The sequence below is a fragment of the Mytilus californianus genome, unplaced genomic scaffold (assembly GCF_021869535.1).
Source record: "Mytilus californianus isolate M0D057914Y unplaced genomic scaffold, xbMytCali1.0.p SCAF_9, whole genome shotgun sequence".
Lineage (NCBI taxonomy): Eukaryota > Metazoa > Mollusca > Bivalvia > Mytilida > Mytilidae > Mytilus > Mytilus californianus.
Genome location: NW_026262745.1, coordinates 46,396,646 through 46,419,997, shown reverse-complemented (window position 1 = coordinate 46,419,997; position 23,352 = coordinate 46,396,646). Strand labels below are relative to the sequence as shown.

The 23,352-nt window shown below is 30.7% G+C and overlaps 1 protein-coding gene across 2 annotated transcripts in view; it reads left to right on the top strand.

Moving 5' to 3' along the window:
• The first annotated feature begins 440 nt into the window (after positions 1-440).
• Positions 441-23,352, top strand: part of LOC127714078 (uncharacterized) — a 56,584-nt gene continuing 33,672 nt past the window's right edge. The window contains exon 1 of one of the 2 annotated variants that reach the window (XM_052220024.1): positions 441-678. The gene's annotated coding sequence lies outside the window, so the exon portion shown is untranslated. Of the gene's footprint in view, positions 679-8,215; positions 8,315-23,352 lie in introns of those variants that run through there. The other variant, XM_052220023.1, reaches the window with a different exon arrangement.

Here is a 23,352-nt window from a genome sequence, read left to right as displayed (position 1 = left end):
TCATCATTAACGCTCAAATATTTTTTTTAATAAAAACAAATAGTGTACAAAGTTGGAGAGCATTACGAACCCAAAATTCCGAAAGGTTTTGCCAACAAAAAATAATTTCATCTATGCCTGTGGTAGAAAATCATTAGCGTTGAGAAACATTTAAACTTTTGTAAACGTATAATTCAAAATTATGCCCATTTCAATGAAAAATCCTGTCAAAGCAGATATTTTGTTAATAAACATACAAAAATATAAGTTTTATAGGAACGGAAAAGGCTTCAATAAAACAACCTTGACTTCAAGCAATTTTGTCATCTTATGAAATAGCATGAGGTGAAATGCCAAAAATGAAGATTTATTTTATCATATCTAGCAGGTAAACAATTGACAGGAAATCGCGAGAAAAACAGGTCAATGTTTGATTTTTTACGAGACCGAATACATTCTTTTTAACTTCTATCGATGAAGTATTATTGTGATGTAGTAGTGTACGGAAATACTATTTCATAGGAGATAAAAATGTAAGTGCACTAAACTAGGTACCTTTATAACAAAGACGAGGGACATTCAAAGAACAAATTTGATGGCATTTAACAAATAATTACCTTATGAGGTGCACAGATCGAAAATAACATTAATGTGATATAATAATCTTCCTGCCCTCAAGAAAGCAGATACAAAATACAGGTAAGGTGTGTTTAAGTTTTGTTTAAGATCTTACAAATTATAACGATCAATATTCTTTTGCAAACTACCGCGTAGGTTTTCTCGTGGGAGCGCGTTCGCCTCGAGTGCAGGAAGTCCTGGTTTTGAACCTGGGTCAAACGATAGACTTTAATATTTGTATTTGTTTCTTTACTCAGCACGCCGCATTAAGGAGTAAGAGCAAAGACTAGTCGGCTTGGAGTCAGAATACTGTATCCGAGCAGGATGACATGTATTCAAGTGGACTGTAACCGTATGAATTAGCACTTATAAATATAGTTAAGCATTTTGGTCTAGTGCAAACTAATGTTAAATCTTATACAGCTAAAATGTTTATAAATTTTTAATTCTTATAATTGAACAATTTATAAAGAAAAAAAGAAAATTTGTATAGTTCGACTTATGCATACATTTTACATTTCAACGAATATCATAACATCATACCATTAAAATACGCGATAGTACTACTTGTATTGAGCTGACAATGTTATCTATTGCCGACAATATTCACATTAACGGACATGACACACGCTAAAGTAAACCACTTTAAAAGGTAAACAACAGACAAATTTTCATTCATTAAATTACTTCAATAGGTAAATAAGATAACCTTGAAAGGTCATGTAACGTAAGATACGCATCTACAAAAATTAAATAGAAAAAAGGTCTTCTGATATAACTGCATTATACTTTGATACGTCAGATGCGAGCTTGGTCTATGTAAATCCCTTCAGTAGAATAACATGAATAAAACATAAGCAATTGCGTATTGCCGTACAATTATGCACACTTATGGTCCTACATTCTGTCAATGCATGTATTAAGGCATTTGAAAAGGTTACGAATTTCCTGGACTGTTTATACCTTCTATAGACTTTAATTTTGATATGTACTGAATGCGTTGTTGGTTTTTTTTTTAATTAAAAACTATTACTACAATGTATCAAAATAAGAAGATGTGGTATGATTGCCGATGAGACAACTCTCCTCGATATTTGTCGCTACATTTTTTATGTGGCATACCAAATATTGTGAAAATATCAATTAGATGAGAAGCCACATCCGCGGTTAATGAAACCTAGTTCACAGCGAATTACATTACAAATTATATATAACTATACATAGATAAATACAGTTTTCCCGGACTAAAACAGCTATCAAAACATATCAAAATTAAAGGATTCAGTGCCAACTTGTGTTTTCTGCATTTATTTACTCAAGATCTGGGAAATCTCTGTCACAAGTATGACAGCTATATTACTAATAAGTATATTTACAGAACATAAACTTGGGTTAGGTAATGATCCCAGTTTTACAAACTCCTGTGAAGCAAGACGTCAGCCAAAATAAACTTTCAATAGACCAACTATAACATGTATAAGATTACTTAAGTTGTAAATATGAAAAATATAATATGAGATAGTCAAAGGAAAGGTATATTGTATGACATTAAGTACACGGGGGGACAGCCCTAAGCTCTAGATTTCATAATATATAGCTATCCATTGACATACATGTAGCGTGACATACCATAAAACTATTCAATGAAAGATAGCTTATTATTTTATATATAAAATCAATTATTTTGCTAGTCATGAACAATTCAATAAGTCAAAAGGACTTTCTTTCATTGAAAAAAAGTAGTTATACATACGGAATTGTGGGTTTAGCATCATATGACACTTCCGATTTTAATTTGATAATACCAGTTCATTATAGTATTTCTTTTTTTTTAAATGAAAAACTTGCTCTCGGACTTGAGTGCTTTCGACTTGAAACAGATATGCATTAAAAGGTGATGACGTAGAGGGATTACTACGTATATTACTATGTTATATTAAACCTAGTTCTAGAATAGATTTAAGAGAAATGATTGAAAATCAACACTTTCTATGTGGTTTCTAACAATCCGATCTCAATTGCTAGCGCCTCATAAAGCACTCTTTCTCAAGAGTTTCAATAACATATAAATAACGTATGGGATGCAACAGCAAAGAAATATGCAGATTAATAGTTAAGCTCATCAATGCTAGATACATGAAGGTCACTTACAATAAGTTGACAATTGAACATGTACTTGGAATTTTGTACTAATAGATCATAACGAAAAGGTTTTATTTTTCACGATTATAATCTTAATTTGAGGCAAATTCGGGAATAAGAAAATAACAGACAGGAAATAGTACGTTAAGATGGAGATTAAATCCGAAAATTTGATCTCGTTTTTAATTTACATTCAGCTTTGCGGTTTCTATGAACCCAATATCAATGGCAAACGCCTAATAAAGCACTCTTTCTCAGGAGTATCAATAGCATATAATTAACGTTTTGGATGCAACAGCAAAGTAATAAGCAGATTAATAGTTAAATTAAGTTCATCAATGCTAGACACCCGAAGGTTACTTATAATGTAGCTACTACAGCATGGTATAAATCGACTGAAAAAATGAAATAGTACACATGTTTATTTAGGTGGCAGCTGAAGCCCACCTCTGGGTCCGGGATTCTCTCGCTGCGTTGAAGACCCATTGATGGCCTTCGACTGTTATCTGCTATTTGGTCAGGTTGTCTCTTTGACTTATTCCCAATTTCCATTCTCAATTTTATATCGTTATAAATATAGTAATACACTAACATTCATTTTTATTTTTATTATAATACTTACTATTACTAGTATAATCATATTAAGATATTTATCCGTGTATATCACTCATAAATACAATGTTAGTAGATCTTAGTAATACTGTATTATATATTTTTGTTTATATTATAGTTCGCCTAGGTAGCAAATAATGCATTCGACTTATTAGGTAGTCGGTAAGATTTTGTTAGCATCTGACGTCGACCACCTTGTCAGAGGCTTTATATTATATAGCGGTTGTTAACAATAATAATCACAACAAAAGAAATGTTGAAATTTTAGTTAGTTTTAAAATCTATAATTTTGGTATTCACTATAACCTTTCGCGATATTATAAGCAGATTTTATAAATATAGGGGTTGACGGTGACATACAAATATGTAAAACCCTTAAAAACTTCTGGGATTAAAGCTCTTGTAAATGTTATGTGTCTGATTGAATGCATCAAATCAACAACAAAATCTGGTCGGAATCAGGACGTTACATTCGTTGCCTCGTGTAGGGCAAATGCAACTCTCTCTAAACGTTTAATAAAATTCTCTTATGGGATGGTAGTTGACCTGAAGGAAGGCAAAATGTCTAACTTATCCAACGTTAACTTATTTCAAGATCATTTTTTTCACTCTTCGTTCCTATTTTCTTATGATTATGCGCACCTTAACGTGTCTGCAACACTTATTAGTAAAAGCAAGTCAGATATTGTTTTGATGTTCTGCAAAATGTAGTTGTATATTATGTGTTTGGTTTGTAAACGAGAGGGAAATGTTATATGTAATAATTGGTAGTTATATTTGAAATTAATATTGTGTACTCTGAAATGGCCAGATTTGGATGACCCTGAAGACTCAACCTATATATTTCTCAATTTATCTTGAAATTAAGACAAACACGCTTTTTGGTTCAGGAGTGTGAATTGCAACTGCCAACAATAAAATGTACAAGTTATCAGCATTCCGTAATGACAGGGGAAGCTTGATATGAAAAACAATAAAATGTATTCTTAAAGTGCGGGGGTCTCAATAATTAAGATACGGAAATGTGAGTTCAATCGCGGTTGTTTAGTGAAAATGGAAAAGGTAACGCTATTATACCCAAGGTTAAAGAATAGGTACACAAATATTGTATGAGGTCCGAAGGTATCAGTTGCAATACACAATATCCTACTCAACAAACGTACCAAACCTGTACCTTTTAATTTAATTTGATCTCCTTCCAAATTGAATTTTCAACTGAACGTTAAATAATTAATTTAGCAGATTTTGAATTTCCCTCTTTGGGTCTTTAATATGAAGATATAGAAAACGTTCTGTATTAAATTTTCAAGCAAACAGTGTTACATGGAAAATGTCTAATTATCAAAATTGACGTTTAGGCGGCTCCAATAACATAAACGGTACCAATTTTTCTGCACCAGATGCGCATTTCGACAATCACTATCTCTTCAGTGATGCTCAAGGTCAAAATATTTGAAAATCCAAAGCTTACTAAAAAAGATGAAGAGCTATAAGCCGAAAAGGAAAAAAAAGTATAGCCAAAGCCGGGTAAAGTAGTTAATTTTAGGCTTGATAACTCATCAGCCAAAAATAAAGGCAACAGTAGTATACTGCTGTTCAAAAGTCATAAACCGATAACGAGAAAATAAATCCAAACATCCCGCTTATATCGGATTATTAAAAAATACCGCTAAAATTACAATAATACATGACAAGAGTACAGTATAAATAAACACAAGAACACGTAACACAGAGAAGAACATAAATAAATAATACCGTATATCGGTTTTTTTTTCGGGTCGGCTTTTTTTCGCGATTTCATGACAAAATGGGCATGTTAAATTTTCACCGTGTATAATTTTCGCTGAATGGGAAACTACACGCGAAAATATAACTGTATCGCATTTTTATAGATGAAAGTAACACAAAATTGATAGATAATCAATGAAAAATAAATACGAGTAAACCAAACGAAAGGTATTTAGAGAACTTTTAAGGAACGTAAATTTAAATTATGCACATTGGGGCATATTAAAAATTGAAGGTTTTGATCAATACAGATATACAAATATCCTTGTAAAAGTGATTATAATTTTACATAAAATGCCTATTGTTTGGATAATAATACCTATCAATACATTAGCCCGTCACTAATTACCATATGAATGCTGTGTTGTCAAAAGGTGTGACACGTATGTTTAAAGCTAATTCGATTTTTATGAAAACAGATATTTTAATTAAGTTTGCTGATTCTTGTGATGTGTTGAACAACACAAAAGACTCCATAATTAACAGTATAATATATAAAACTTTCAAATTTTGATAAATCTGGGAATATGTAGGGAAATTTACGCTGGGTCAAATTTTCGCGTTTCTTGCGCTACCGCGAACAAAGCGAAAATTAAAAACACGCGCAAAAAAACAGATATACAGTATAATGGCACATTATAACATGTAAACTGCAGAATATCAAAGGACATCTCCCATGAAAAAAATGATAGCACAAACTGCGCGTTACATAAATGGATCAACGCCACAAAAAGTGACGTATGTATCGTCATAGGTAATCTAGAAATTCATACAATAATATGGAACGAAATCCAAACATTCGCAATTATTTGTACAATACTAGTCTAAATACATATCATGTTTATGTTGAACTTGTTTGGCTTTCATACTATTTTGTTCTGAGCGTCACTGATGAGTCTAATGTAGACGAAACGCGCCTCTTTCGTATTAAATTGTAAGCCTTGTACCTTTAATAACTATTAGCATGTCGAAATGTACTGTTGTATTGTTTATTTGTGTATTGCTCTATTCTGAATGTTCTTGCATTTATTTGTACTGTAGTCCTGTCATGTAATGTTGTCATTTTAGTGTTATATTTTACATTGCATAAAAGCGCAAGGTTTGGCTATCCAAAAAACCAGGTTTAACCCACAATTTTTCTTAAAATGTCCTCTATCAAGTCAGGAAAATGGCAGTTGTTATCTTATAGTTCGTTGCTGTGTGTCTTGCATTGTCGTTTGTTTTTTTTTTTTCCCCTTATCGTTGATGTGTTTCCTTCGGTTTTAGTGTGTAACCCGGATTTGTTTTTCTCTCAATCGATTTATGACTTTCGAACAGCGGTATACTACTGTTGCCTTTATTTATGATGGTCTTGAAAGGCTATTTGAAATTAATGCTGTGAAGACGTAATAATTATTTGGACTAACACCATGCTTTATCCATGGAAAATGGAAAAAGCTCGACTATACTGACAAATAAGACATATGTAAAATGTACCGAAAATACAAAATTAAAACCACAAACAATAAGACATAACATAATATTCAACCGTACGAACAAAATAAACATCATAACTAAATACATAAATGTTGGTTGTATAAATACCGAGACATGTCATATAGAAATGCGAATTCGCCCTCGGCAACAACTATATTCTGGAACGGGTTACGTTTTTACCACGTCTTAGATTGTGGTTTACCATCTACGTCGTGGTAAAAAGGTCGGTAGTTAGTTGAGACACAGACACATCGTATAGATCAATAAATTCATGATTTGAAGCAACAAAAGAGGCAGATAAAATCACCAAAAAGATCTGGCTTTGTATTACGTTCGTCAAAACAAACATAATGTCTACTTGAAACTCAGCAGTAGCGCTTGAATCTGAACATATGAAAGGCCGTACATAATATTAAAATGATGAGGTTGAACAAAATAATAATTCCGAAGATGTACCAAAAATGGCAATGACAATCTATGCCTGTGCGTAGAAAAACACAAATATTTCAAATATTTCAAATTCATCAACAGTTAAGACGGACTATGTGTCCATTGGACTGATGGGCTATACCAAAGGGACAATAAAATTCATAAATCGAAGAGCAACAGAAAACACAAAGACCAAAAATAAGAACCGACAAAAAAAACAACAAAATTATTAAAAGACACTACATATAAAACTAAAGTCTGAGCAACACGAACCCTAACAAGAATGGGAATGAGTTATGCAATCCTGAATGTAAAGTAGATCCTGCTCCACATTTGGCATGCTTCATGTTATTCATTATAAGTTCATATTCGGTGATAAGACCTTTTATTATGTTTCATAACGGAATAGAGAACTTATGACTACGCAATTAAAACATATAAAATGTTATATGTAACACAGATATTCCATAATGGTCCACCAAATCATGATGACGTCCGTGAACCTTCAAAGGAATGATACCACTTTATCGATATACCATTTTTGGTTCAAACGCTTTATTGTCAGCAGCAAACCACTATCAAGGTTTTCTAGAATATCGTTTCAACATGAGGACATCTCTTTTATATGAAGGCGCTGCTGAAATGTTGCTATATAGAAAAGTAAAATTAACTACTCCTTAACCACTAAAATCATCATATTTGTCGTAAATTTATGTTCTTAATAGATAGACATTCTAAATTTCTGGATTTCTGTCTGTATATGAGGAACATGTAATTAATCGGATCCTTTGTTTCTTGTTCACATGGATAGATGCCTTCATCATAAACTAATTTATTTTATATTGAGAGGATAAAATATAGATAGCGGAATGTAAAGTGTATTATTTATGTCATGTTCTTTACACTAAAACGAAATGTGGCATTATCAGTTTATTTTCGACTTATGTGTTTGAATGTCCCTTCTATATTTTTCACCTCTACTTTATCTTAGGAAATTGCTCACTTTTTCTTTAAGAATGCCCACGTAGGGAAAGTAACATGATTTCACTAAGTTAACAAAGGTATCACATTTAACCGGTAAACAATTGACAGGAAATAGAATAAAAACACGACAACTAACGATGTCAAATTTAAAAGTTTAAAACTAATATTACCTTTTAATATGACCATAGTAGTTTTGTTATCTAAATATGACGAACGTGTATTTAAATGTAGACTATAATTTTTTGGTACAGAAGAGTTAGGAAAATATCTTATTCAAACAGAAACTGTAAGTACATATCAAAATATATGTGTAGGCAACAGGTTGGAAGGGCATATATAGTATTTTACTCAGCTGTTTTACCCCTTTACATGACATATTTTCTCCATTAATTATCAGTTGCATAGATTATTTCATGATCAATCAGAAAGTGTATTCAATTCGAGCCATGCATGTATACTTGATAATTTACTTGAACATGCTAATGAAATTAATGTGTCAATTCTAAAACGATAGTATAGTGATATTCTGTAAACGACTTGTTGGTAATCACCGTTTCAATTAAGTAAAGCAACAACTATTTTATTATTATAATGGGATTTGCATTATCTATTACTAGCTGATGATCAGCTGAAATAAATACGACATAAGCTCAGTTTAAATACAATAGCGACTATATTGGAAAATCCTTTAAAAATGGAAATAATCTTCAAACAATTAAATTGTTTTCATTTCGAGGATACAAAAACGTGCCTTTTTCTAATAATTTTTGTTAAATATTTGTTTTAGCAAAGAATATAACAGAATATAAATACATAGTACTTTTCTTAATGAAATACAACGGAAAAAAGTATAAAATTAGAAAAATCTAGGAAATGTAATTGCAACTCGAGAAGAATTGCTCTCATCACACTCAAAACAATAAAATAACCTATCTATATATGCTAGGAATACAACTGTGTATGCCAGATACGCGTTCACGTCATCTACAAAAGACTCATCGGTGATGCTCGAAAACACTTAAAAAAGCCAAATCGTTGAAGAGCATTGAAGACCACAAATTCCTAAAGGTTTTGCCGATTACAGATAAGGTTTATTATTCCTGGGCTAGAAAATCCTTAGTATTTGGAAAATTCATTAAAAAGGTGCATTTATAATGATGTCCATATCAATGATAGTTTATGTCAACATAGAAGTGCTGATTCTTGGGCTGGTAATACCCTCAGAGAAGAAAGCACAACTAGCAATGTAATAGAACCTTGTGGTTTTAAATAAACTCATACTAATACGACGATAATAAATTTGAACGCCAGATGTGCGTTCCGTCTTCAAAAGACTCACCAGTAACGCTCGCATAAACAAAAATTTAAAAGGTAAAAAAGACGAAGTTAAAAAGCAAACGGCAAGTGAAATTTTGTGTTTCTATGTTTAGATATCTTTATACGTTCGAAAATGTTTCTACCAATATCCATACGATTTTGTTCTGTTAAACCCCTTTTGAAGTTATATTTCAGAATTATTCTTATAGATCTTTATGGAACACAATAAAAAAAACAAATATAATGGAAATTTTCGTGGCAGGTTTCTCTTTCGATTTTTTCTCGGTAAGAATTGAAACACAAAAATAAAACGATCACGAATATTTAAAAACAAGAACGCGAATTTAAATTTTGTTGGTAAATCTCAAAAACAAAATAAGACGGCACATACATTTCCAAGTTTACAGTAGTAGCTTTTTCTTTCAAAAATATTATTTCAAATTTTATAATCAAATACAATTAAGAAAAAAAGCAACTAATGTTTTTTTTTACTTAATTGTGTGTACTTCAAATGGATTGTTTACAGAAATGCTTTAGTATATTGAGTTATCATTCTAAATCATACATTCAGTAAAAACTTACGCAAGGCTCTACAGTGGTATTATTGATTCACCTCTGTTTGAATCATTATCTCTGTCCGAATAACACCTGGTACAAAATGTACCTGGTAATTTTTCTTGGTTTCTCTTTTAAGAATAGGTTTAAAATACACTGTATTATTCAACAAATCGTAAAGATATTTTTTTTAACAAGGACAAAATTTATTCAAATGATTTGATTTTTCATCATTAAGGTTAAGGAATTTGACCCTTAAATCCCTTAAAACTAAGTTAAAAAGAGATAGAAGATACCAATGTCACATTTGAAATATATAGGTAGAGAAAAACTGATAATGACACGATAACAAAAGCAAACAACGTCGAAAAGGCAAACAAGTTTATAATAAACTATATAGAAAATTAAAATTAAAAATATTATGTCTCTATTAATACAGTTTAAAGCCCCTTAAAAATACGATATTCTTTATCATCATATTATGATAAATCTGGTATACATGTACTGCCTATTTATAGATGAAAAATATTTATGGTATTTTCATTCATAAAGTAATGGAGTCCTAGTTTACTTTTAAATGTTCACACGTACCTAGCTAACATAACATTTGTCTTCTTGTACCACGTGATATCAAGTAAAACTCAGGTATAAAGTCATTCATAAATTTCAGAAGTAAAGGAGTAGGTCCAGTACCCCTATTTGGCCCCAAATAATAGCAGTTTTACAAAATTGATAAAATGTAAACTTTTAGCTATTTATTGGAAAGTAGAATAATTATGTTACATAAATATGGGCTGTTTTTGACAATAGAATGCACATATATCGGGTAGTAGCATCATTAAGTCATGCAAAACTACTGAAATCTTCACAATTTTAGCATTTGAGTTAAATTTTAGACGGTTTCTGTCTTAAATTGAAGTGGCCGCATTTGTGTTCATTCTTTATATTAAAATGTAAGTTGTATTTGATGATAATACATAACATATATAAAGGTTGAGAGTGAACACGGATGCGGCCACTTTCATTTTTGACAAAAAACATCTGAAAAGTGACATATTATGACATTTTTGATAGATTTTTCATATTAAGCTTGAATTTGAGCGTCTTAAATGACTAAATCAGTTTAAATCTTTCACACTAACTAATTGAATCGACTGAAGTAGACACTTACGTGTTTAAAAAGTATCCAAAATCTGTCTTCAGATGAACCTGAAATTTGAGGCCAAAATCGGCCCTTACCGGACCTACTCCTTTGTAAATATTAATCGTATATAATGATACCGAAAAAGCTTGAATTTTTCTATTCCAATGCAGCAATTGACAGAAAAAAATGCTTTCTGTAGCCCATTTAATAAAAAAATGATCTTATATAAAACCTATTACAAATAAAGAATCATCGAAATATAAAGAGTGTGTGTTGGACGGGGAGGTCTGACTATGACGATATACTCATATATTTGACGAAAAAAATAGATAACAGGCTCAAGGGTTAAAACGCTTGAACATCCTATTAAGAGAGAAAGGAGGGGGGACTAATTTTTTTTTGTAACAGTAAACAATTCGTTCAATGTTATATTGAGATGATGCTTGTTTCTCAACTGTAAGAAATAAAGATTTTGCAATTTAGATATGAAAAGAAATATACTTTTTTAGTATCACTACTGGGCTAATAGTCAGGACTGTGTTTTCATAAATTATCATTGATATGGCCTTAATTATTCATTAACTCTTTACAACCTTTTGAATTTATATAAAAGGATTTTGTTACCACATATATCACCTTAGCTCTATTAGGCAAAAATTTCGGAATTTTGGGTCCTCAATGCTCTTCAATTTTGTACTTCATTTGGCTTTTTTTTTGTAACTTTTCACGTTCGAGCGTCACTGGTGAGTCATTTACTGATATAGACGCATCTGTCATACACATTTTGAAGCATGGTATCTATGATGAGTTTAATTGATACACAGGCAGCTATGATTTAATTGTATGTGTTAGAAATAAACTTCCATTCTTTAGGATGAAACAGGAAAAAGAAAAACAATGTTATAAAAAGAGAAAAAAAGAAAAGAAAAATAAAAATGTCCGTATAATTTTCATATTCCCAACACCAAGAGTTGACTGTTGTATAAACATGACATTAAGTTATTTCTGCACTTTTCCAATCCGTCAGTTAAGTCAATACTACAGGGGCAGTCCGTTTTAGTTGTGTGGGATGTATGAATACGCAGTCACGCCCGTTGGTTATAGTGACGTTTAATCAAATTTATAGTGTGGTGATTGTACAACTCTCTATGATCGATAAATTCGTTTAAAATAACTCTCTGAGGGGGGTTTGCATTTGGCCTGTTGTAATACAAACCTTAATCATTTTCCAAATTATCCTTATTTTAAAAATAAAACGAAATATTATGATTGCCAAAAAGACAACTCTCCATCAAGGACCAGATGAAGGTTAAGTTAGCAACTGTATGTCACCGCCCGGTCTTTGAAAACGACTTAACCATACTAATAGCAATGACAAATGTAAAACCATTTAAAAGAGAAAACTAACGGCCTAACTGAAGTACAAAACAGTAAACGGAAAACAAATATGATATGAAGCAACAAACGATAGCCAATGAATTACAGGCGCATGACTTAGGACAGGCACATACAGAATATGGCTGTATGATACATGTGAGCTGGCAACCTACCCCATTTACATTGTAAGGGAAACCCATGTTGGTCCTGGTTATTTGCCATAAGCACCAATTTGACTTTGGCACATCAGCGTCTATTTTATAAGCAAACCCTAATGTGTTCGTAAACAAAATATGTGATAGACACTAACATTTTAAATGTAAAGTTAATCTTTTGTGTTCACTTTTGTATTTGTCTTACATGTACATCAGGCTGGTCATGGCGATGCCATTAATATTGAAATAAAGCGACAGGAGTGCACAGAAAAAAAGTCTTTAGCTCCTTCCTTTTTCTATTTGAAATTAAATTTTATAAAAAGAATTAAATGACAACATTGCAATATACGTATGCGTTCCGCTCACTGGTAATTTTATGGTCTCTCACTCAGCACAGGATTATTGAGCTAGTAAAACGGATATTTGCCGTCAAATTATAATTTAATGTTGCAACTCTTCAATTTCAGTAATATTATTCCGATTCTAATACTGCACAAAGAAATAATACAATTGAGTTTGAAAAAAATGAATTAATTAATTTGATATAAGACAAAAGTCCTCAAAACAAACGAATTTTGCGAATTAACGTCATAGCTAAACTCGTACAAATTAAGATTTTCAAAACATTTGTTGATCAATCAATTCAATATGGCTACGCAAAACTTAGTTATGACATGTCAACTGTCGATTAGGTTGGTAAATTAAAAATGAATGAAGAGTGTGTCCATGGGAAACAGATGATGCCCCCGCTTGCATATAACGCTATAAACGGACACAGCTAGAGAGCTGAAAGAATGACGCCACCCAATTTCAAACTTGATGTGTGTTTTATTCAGTAAGGTGATTTTTGCTTCAAAAGTCGCTAAGAGATTCATTTAGTGACGATTCACACTTCCTCGTTGAGGTAGGAAGACTAATAAAAGGTTCAATGGGTCTTACACTAGAAATTTAAAAGATTGGGATAATAACATTGATTTTCAAAAAAAAATACCCTTTGTCTTTAGATAACTACCGTCCAATTACTTTGTTGAATACAGATGTAAAACTTATTACATATACCTTAGCACAAAGACTTAAAAAAATCTGACCCCTTATTATACACAGAGATCAAAATGGTTATGTTAAAAATCGATATATAGGATTCAACGTACGTCAAATTCAAGATATTACAGATTATGCTGAAAACTTTAATATTGATGGAGCTATACTATTTATTGACTTCTCTAAAACGTTCGACTCACTCGAATGGGATTTTTTGCTAGAATCATTGAAAAATTTCGGATTTAATAAGTCTTTTCAAAAGTGGGTCAAAACACTTTATTATGATATAAAAGGATGTATTTTAAATAACGGGTGGATTTCAGAAACCTTTGGGATTCAACGGGGAATAAGACAAGGATGACCTTTAAGCGCTTTATTGTTTGTTTTATCTGTTGAAATACTGGCTTGTAGAATAAGAGATAATAATGATCTGAAAGGGATACAAATAAAAATTGATAAAAAAACTCATAGTTTAAAAATCTAACAGCTAGCAGATGATACAACTCTCTTTTAAAGATCTAAAGATGAAATAAAACATGCACTTAATTTAATAGAAACTTTTGGATCATTTTCGGGACTTAAACTCAATAGAAACAAAACAGAAGGTATATGGCTAGGTAAACTAAAACACTGCAAAGACAAATTTGAAAGTATCAATTGGAGAGAAAAAGTAAAAAGTCTTGGTATTTATTTCGGCCTTAACAAAAAAGAATGTGAAACACTAAAAATAGATAAACAGTTTAAAAAATCAGAAAGGATACAAAATGATTGGAAGAAAAAAAAAATGAGTATGATTGGAAAAATAACTATAATTAAAACACTAGTTATTCCCAATATAACATATGTTGCTTCATTGATAAATCTAAGCAGTGAAATTATAAGTCAATTAAAAAAAAATTATTGAATTTTTTATGGGAGGGTGGTAGCGAGAAAGTTAAACGCTCAGTGTTAAGAAAAGATTATATTGAAGGGGGATTAAAAATGACAGATATTGATGTAAACATTAAGGCTATCAAAATAAATTGGGTTAAGATTAACTGATGAAACTTGTGCTAACTGGAAAATCATACCTACCTTTTATTTCAGGGAGTTTGTGGAAAATGATTTAATATTTAAAATGAATCTTCATTCTCATAAGTCACTAGAAAACCTACAAAACTTACCTACATTTTACTTTGAAATCTTGAAATGTTGGATTTAAAATAGAGGGGGAGACAAAAGTACCTGATAATTATAGAGGTATACGAAAGCAAGTTATATGGGGAAACCAATATATAAAAACTTGGGATTTTAAAATATCCCCCCTTTTCAATTAAGAGGGAGTGATCACTTAGTCTAAATTAAGTGATCAATCTCCTTATCTGAAAATAAGATATATTTAGATGAGATTCTAGTTTGCAATCCTTTTTAAGTTTTTTATATAGATAAAATTTACTTTTATCATCAATGTTTTCAAATTTAGTTTCAATTAAATCTTCATCTCTATTTTTCATTTTTAACTTTATATCGTTTTTTATTTTATTTACATCTTTAAGTCCTTACAATTAGAAAAAATATTCAGGTCAATATTAGTCTCTTCAACAATAGTTTTTGCATATGTATACCATGAATAAGTTCCAGTCAAATCTAGAGACTGTGCTAGAGAAAAAGCTTCCTTTATCAATGGATTAATATTATTATTATATAGTCTAGCTAAATATAAAATGGTTTGTGTTTTAATAAAACATTATATAGGCAATCTTCCTAATTCAACTCTTGCTCCTAAATTGGATGCATTTTTTCTTATTCCTAGAGTAGATTTACAAAATTTAAGATGCATATTTTCAATAGGGGTTTTGTCTGTAAAATACAGTTGATTAATTTGTTTTCCTGAAGATAAGGCTCTGTTTTTGGCTCTATGAAAAGAAATATATGTATCCAAATATGTTACTTCTGAATTATAGGTCATAATTGGTTTTACTAAAGAATCAAAAAGGTTATTTGCTACTTTTATAGGTAGATTATTCAATGATTTAGTATAGGATTTTATTGCAAAAAATACTTTTTTTGCCTTTTTTGTCAGCTCTAAGGTACTTTGTGATAAATTTCCATTACATTTTATCAACATTCCCAAAAATGAATATTCTGATACGCTCTCTATGGCTTCATTCTCATATTAAACATGTGATGTTTCACCATTTTGTTTGGACTAACTGAAAATCATGGATTTTGTTTTGTTTGTATTTAAAGAGAGTTGCCATTTGTTGCAATATAATTTAACATTATTTAAACTGTTTTGAAGACCCTCTTTCGATTCTGACAGAATCAAAAGATCATCTGCAAAAAGGAGGCATCCCACCTTAATATTTATAAGCTTAAGGGTACTTGAATCATTTCCTCAAATTTTTTTACAATATCATTTATGAAGACATTAAATAAAGTGGGGCTCAGGGTGTCTCCTTGTTTAACCCCTCTAGCAATATTAAAAAATTCTGATACATAATCTTTGTATTTCAAAGATGATTTAGTATTTAAGTATTTTTTTTTTTATTACTCTGTAAAAAGACCTGCCATTTTGCATAATTTATAAAGTAAAGCAGTTCTCCATACTGAATCAAAAGCCTTTTTCAGATCTATAAAGCAGGCATAAATCTTTTTTTTTTTCTCTTAATGTAGATATTTATTAATCAAGGACTTCAATAAAAAGATGCTATCAGCTGTTCTGTAATTTTCTCTGAAACCAAACTGACAATCACTTAATTGTTTGTCAACAATCTTGATTAGCCTATTATTCAATATGGCATTAAAAATTTTTGGTAGATTACTTATAAGAGAAATTCCTCTAAAATTATTAGGGTGTAACTTGTCACCTTTTTTATGTAAAAGGATCATGAAAGATAATTTTCATGAATCTGGATAATTACCTGTCTTTAAAATCAAATTAAAAACTTTTACAATAGAATTAATTATCACAGCTTGTGAATGTTTGAGTATTTCATTCACAATTCTATCTGGACCTGCTGATTTGTTTACTTTAAGGTTTGAAATTACCGGTTTTACCTCAGCAAATGTAATTGGTGCATCAGTTTCCATATTCAATTCAATATTATCCTCTAGAATGTTTAATTCACGTTCCAGTTTATTTACAAAGGGTTTATCATATGATGCTGGTATACCCTGATCCTGAAAATGTTTTATGATTTTATTTTCATTCATTAAAACTTCAGGAATATCTTCTTCAATATTTGGTTTCTTTTTTATTGCCTTTAGAACATTCCAATATTCTTTTGGATTATTTTTAAAATTATCTGAAAGTGATTTATAAAGTTTTTGGTGATATTCAAATTTTTTCTGTTTAATCATTTTTTTTTAGTTTTTTACATAATTCAAAATATTTAGGTTTTAAACTTTTGTCATTTAAGTTATTCTTGATTTTATTTCCTATATAGTTTATTTGTCTTTTTATTTCATATACTGTATTATCTGACCATACTTGTTTAATTTTTTTCTTTTTCTTTTTAGTTGGTTTAGATATGCCTTTACATGTATTTTCTGCAATAGTTTGTAAAAGTTTTTCAGTTGCACCATCAACGCCTAGTTTATTGCTATAAAAATGTTGCATCTCTAAATCTAAAATTTCCTTTCTAACATTTTCTGTTGATAGAACATCAATTAATTTTGAAAATGACAATCCTGTCCATTTGTATGATTTAATCAAATGCCATCTCTTTTCATCTAGACATTTCTTCATACATGTATCTGATATAATAGAACAATTCATATATAAGTTTATTTGAACATGATCTGATAAATATGTAAAGTCATTTGTTTTAAAGTATTTTACCTCAGGCAGGAGACTCTCACTTGCAATGGCATAATCAACTGTACTGAACCCAGTATTACACTTATAAGTAAAATATCCTAGGGAATCTCCCAAAAAACGGCCATTGAGTAACGTAGCCTTGAGGACGAACATAATTCAAGTAATGTATTCCCCAATGTATTCAAAGAGTTATCTTGGTTTAGTCTTCTGATTTCAATATCAGTTATATAGCTCTCTGGAAGAATATCAATACCATCAAAATTATTTATTTCATCTGAGTCATTTTCTCTGTAATCTGCTTTCATTGCAGTTCTAGAATTAAAATCCCCAATTAAAATAATTTGTCCTTCAATAGAAAATGAACTAATTTCATTTTCAAGATTTTCTAAGTCACTATCATAATGTGCTGATGAAAAGGGGGGAATATAAACAACACAAAGATATATATCTTGATTAAGTCCAAAGAAATACTTATCAAGCTTTAACCATAATCTATTCTGGGATGAGGTAGCATCTTTAAGATAAGAAATCCCCTTGTAAAATTGATTTTTAATTGTGACTATAATGCCTCCACTATGGCTTTTGGCTTTTTTTGTTTTCTTTCGTATTTTAGAGATAATGTTATAGCCTTCAATTTTAAAATCTTCTGATCCCCCCTTCCAGGTTTCTAAAAGTATATTTATATCTTTATTTAAAATATCCAGAAACAGTGGGTCTTTCATCTTATCCCCAAGGCCATGTACATTCCATAAGGAAATTGACAATTTTTTAGGAACCCTGTTCATTTTTAATTTTGACTAGTGCCAGTTATATATTAAACCTTATTGTTAGCCTGAAAACCTTCAATTATATTTAGACAGTTTGGTTAATGTTTCTATAAACATGATAGATTTAAACTATAATAATAGTTCCAAATATTTTTTTTTACTCATGACTGCTAACAATACAACAGTCTAAGGGAAATAACTCTTTTCGTTGTTAAAATGAATATTACAAGTGTTTTGTAGAACTAACTGAATACTACAAGTGTTCTGTAGAACTAACTTTAACATAAGAAATCACCCAAAAATTACATATACAGATATTTTTACATTTCTTCATGAAACTAATATATTTTTCTAAACACCCATCACGAACATGTACAATGTATATTGAAAAATAAGCAATTTTATCTCATTACATGTACTTTTTTTTTTAATCATCTTATTGTTGTAATAATACTAGCTAATCCTTTTATTATTTAGACTAAAATTTTCTTATCAAAACTTGAATATTTAAAATGCAAGTTTACCTACATGTACATTTGATATTGCATGACTTAATACCTCATATTTCTCATTTCTTGGAGCATAAATTCCATCATTTTGAGCATTCTATCTCTGTTTCCATCACCCGCAACTTGATCTTTCCTATAGTCATTAGAATGATTACCTTGTGAAAACATGTTTTGGTTTTGATTATGACCATAGTAACTATTAAATTGATCTTTTTTCATATAATTACCAGTGTGTGCCTGATAATTTTTATGCATATATTGCACACCTTTCTGACCATAATTTGGTACTTTTCTATAATCAGATCCATGTATATTCTGATCTCTTCTATCCCCTGATTTTACACCAATTAAAGGATTAATGACCCTTTTCATACATCTAACAAGTATTGCAATACCATAACCTTTTAGATGTATGCCATCTCTAAAATGATCTGGACTAATATAATCATATTTTATGAAATGACAATTTGTTTCTATGCACAGTTCTGACAATTCTAAATTTAGAATGTGTCCTGGTTCATTGTACTCTTGAGTATGTAGTTTGTCCCTGTAAATTCTTGGTAGGCATTCCCCAAATGTTATAGTAGCTTCAGGTACACATTCTTTAGTTTGTTGTATAAGATTTTCTATCTCCATAATGACCTGTTCTGTCTGTCGTTCTTCAATGTCATTTGATCCGATCTGGAACACAATATTTTTGGCTTTTACTTTGCCTGATGTTATGAATTTAGTTGCACCAAAAACTGTCTTGTCATGTAAAGTAGTTACTTTTACTCTTTTGTATTGATACATTTTTTTTGCATCTAAGTCTTTAATGATCGAAGATCCTATAATCCATACGTCTGTAATGTCTTTCATTTCATTTTTGATTTGTTCTGTTGAGCTGCTATTTGAAGCTGTGGCGGAATGTGTCGTATTGTTGTTATTATAAACCATGGTTTTGTTTTCATCATTAGTTTTGCTACCAACGTTGGTCACTGATTTGTTGTTTGAGTTTCTAGTAGCTACATGTACAGTTTGGTCTGCTATTAATTGTTGAGTTTCAGTAATATTTTTATCACTAGTGAAGTTTTCAGATTTTTCCTTTGATTTTACACACATCTCTTTCATTTCTTTTTCAATTCCATTTAATTTCTCTATATGTTTTGCATTATTGATGTTGTTTTCTTGACTCATCTCTAAAGCTAACTGTCTGTTTTGTTGCTCTAATTGTGTAGATTTAACTTGAATGTGTTCATTTATTTCATGTTTTATTTTCTCTTTAATAATATTCATTTGCATACACATTTTATCTTCATCAATCTTTTCTTTTTCCATTTTGTCTACCTTTGATTTAAGTTCTTGACATGTACTTATAAATAAGTCTAATTTTGCATCTTTTTCCACCAATTCATTTTCTAGAGCATGAATTGTTTTTGTAAGATTTGTTATTTCTGTCTTTTGTTTCTGCAGTTGGCACGTAATAGATTGTTCATCATGTTCATGATTAGAAAGTAACAATTCCTCACCTTGTTTCATATTCTTATTGTTGATATTCTCCTGAGGCTTTTTTGATGTTACCAGCTGATCTGGATTGTTATTGTTTTTGTTTACTTGTGTCTCTTCACTCTCGTCCCTTTTTGTTTCGTCCCTTTTCGGATTTTGATTTAGTATGCACATGTTTGACTGTATTTCACCAAAACGATTATCAACATCATAATTGTTATTGTCTTTCTTTTGTAATTCTATAATAGTGTTAATCACTTCATTGATGGACTTGAACTCTGTCTGAAGCCAGGTATTTGAAGCCTGACCCTGAACCATGCCAGTTTTTGTTGTATAAAATATTGTTACAACAAACAGTTTTTGTTTCCCAACACCAACAGACACAGTTGATTTAAATAAATCTGTATGTGGTTGTTTATTGTCAGAGTCTGAGATTTGAAGTATTTGCGAACTACGATCATAGTCATTCCATACAATTCTTGTACTCGGGTCATTTCCACTTATTTTGATATATCTAACTATCAATGCTCTTCTCCAAAGAAATAAGGAGTCATTTGATAAGGTAAAACTTCCTGGGTTTGATCCAGGAGTATATTGAAAGGGCATGGTGCCCGTTTTAAACCTCGTTTTATGGGGCGCTCTTGGACTTGGCATGTTTTGCGCTTAATCCGCAATTCTGCTTTTTATCTTGATAGTTCTATTTGTAATATATTCTTTACATTTCACTATTTGCTATATTTAAAAGTTCATACTTTCAGTTTTCAGGCCACAATTTGGTTAATTTATACTTGTTCTTGAAAACACATGGGCGCCGCCATGCTAACCGGAAGTCTTTTTGTTATTATAAAACACCCATGCAACCACGCATCCCATATTGCATGATAGGACCCGACACCACTTTAGTGTTTCGGCAGTTAAGCTTGGGATGATCATTTTAAGATGCATTATTTTAATATAATCAAATATGAAAATTATTCATGTATATATTGATATATTTATATTTTAATTCTTCTTCAATAGATCTAGTTATTATGACAGATCTGCTATCATCAGGGTCCAACTGTCAATGCTATGTTAAAGTTTTTAACTTTGATCTACTTAGCATATCTCCAACACTTTTGTGTTTGCTATATGCAATTATTGGTGCTGTATTGGATAATTGTGCACAATCCTCGTCAAACTGTAATAAATGCTAGTGTTTCATGATACGTTTCTTTATCTTACGTATATATGGGTTATATTTAGTTATTAAAAGTAACGGAATATTTTGTTTTTCTTTTGATTTGGTTTGTTGTAATAATTTAGTACGGTCAATTGATAAAGCATCAGTAATACTATCATCTATTTCAACGTTATCATAACCCCTATCTAATAATCTCACTTTGAAATTAGTTAGATTGTTTATTAATTTGTTATGGTCACTTGTGTTTCTAATTTTGCCGTATTGCTACACCTTTAATAAATCCTCGGAATACATGCTGTGAGTGACAGCTATTTCTGTGCAGATAGATATAAGAATTAGTTTCTTTAAAATGTATTTCCAGGTCAAGAATGCCATGTGTTGTAAATCTTTGACCCTTAATTACATCAACATCTAAGAACGACATTTTATCGTTTGAGATTTCATAGGTGAACTTTAATAAAGGGTTATAATTATTTCCAGACGAAACAAATCTTTTATTTCATCTGATGTTCCATCATATATTATAAATCCATCGTCTCTATATCTGCCATGATAGAATATTTTGTCTTTCTGTTGAAATGCAGAAATAATTTGATTCATTATTTCGAACATAAGTATGTCACAGATTTCCGGTGAAGGAACTGCACTAATTGCCGTACCTATTATTTGTTTATAAATTTTTCCATCAAATTCAAATACATTGTTTTCTAAAATGAGTCTAAATAAATGTATTAATACATTGACTGGCAGAGCATTGACTTTGAAGTATGATTTGTCAAAACTGTCATAAGCTCGTTCAACAGCACTTAATAAAGCTTCTTGAGGAAGATTAGTAAACATCTGTGTTATATCATACGAAACCAAAAGGCTATTTGCCATAGGTTTTAATTTCTCAATGATATTAATGAACGATGTAGTATCTTTTATATATGTAGACTGATTTTGAGCTATTGGTATAAGAAAGTAATCTACGTAATGACAAATGAGTTCAGTTACGGAACCACACTGTGATATAATTGGTCTGCCAGGTGGAATTATATTTAATTCATTTAATCCATCATGTTGTATTTGTTTGAACGTCTCTGTTTCAAGACGGTGAATTTTTGGGAGAATATAAATTCTTCCTAAACGTGCATCTCTTAATTTTTGACCATTTGTTAAAAATGTAAATGATATGTTGTCGATTATGCCTTGTTCGTATAGTGATTTAACATACTGGATGACCTCGGTTTTCAAGTCTGCCATGTTAAATGAATCTAATTGGCAGTAATGTTGAGAATTTAGTTGTCTTGTGACTTCTGTTATGTAGTCTATTCTGTCTAATATAACACAATTTGAATTTTTTATTTGCCTTTTTTATTACTATTGTTTCATCATTTTTCAAATTGCGTAGTGCTATTGTTTCACCCTTAGTAAGATTGTTTTTTACATTTCTTTTCTATTGGTAGAAAAGATAATTCAAGTTCTGTTAAATCGATATAATTTTCCAACGTATGGCACGTAAATGAAGGTTTATATCTTGTATTGCTACGAAATGGATGAAGTTCAGTTTTCTCTTGACTGAACATATATCGACATCGTAGTTTTCTAGCAAATTCATTGCAGTCTTTAAGTATAGACATTTTTGCATTTTTGCTTGATGGTGTTGGTGTAAATTTCAAGCCTTTTGCCAACAGGATATATTCGTGATTTGACAATTTGCGTTTTGATAGATTAACTACATGCTTTTTCGCATGTGCAGTTCTTTGCTGGATATTATATTCATTCCGTTCTTTTTTATTGTAGAATCGGAATTTTTGCTTTTTAGCATTTCTATTAAAACGACGTGCCATTTTTGAGTTCACTTCTAGTGATTCTCTTAGCTACGTGCCTTTTTTTTTTAGTTCACTTCAAGTGATTCTCTTAGCTACGTGCTTTTTTGAGTTCACTTCTAGTGATTCTCTTAGCTACGTGCCTTTGTTGAGCTCACATTTGGTGGCTGAAGAATTC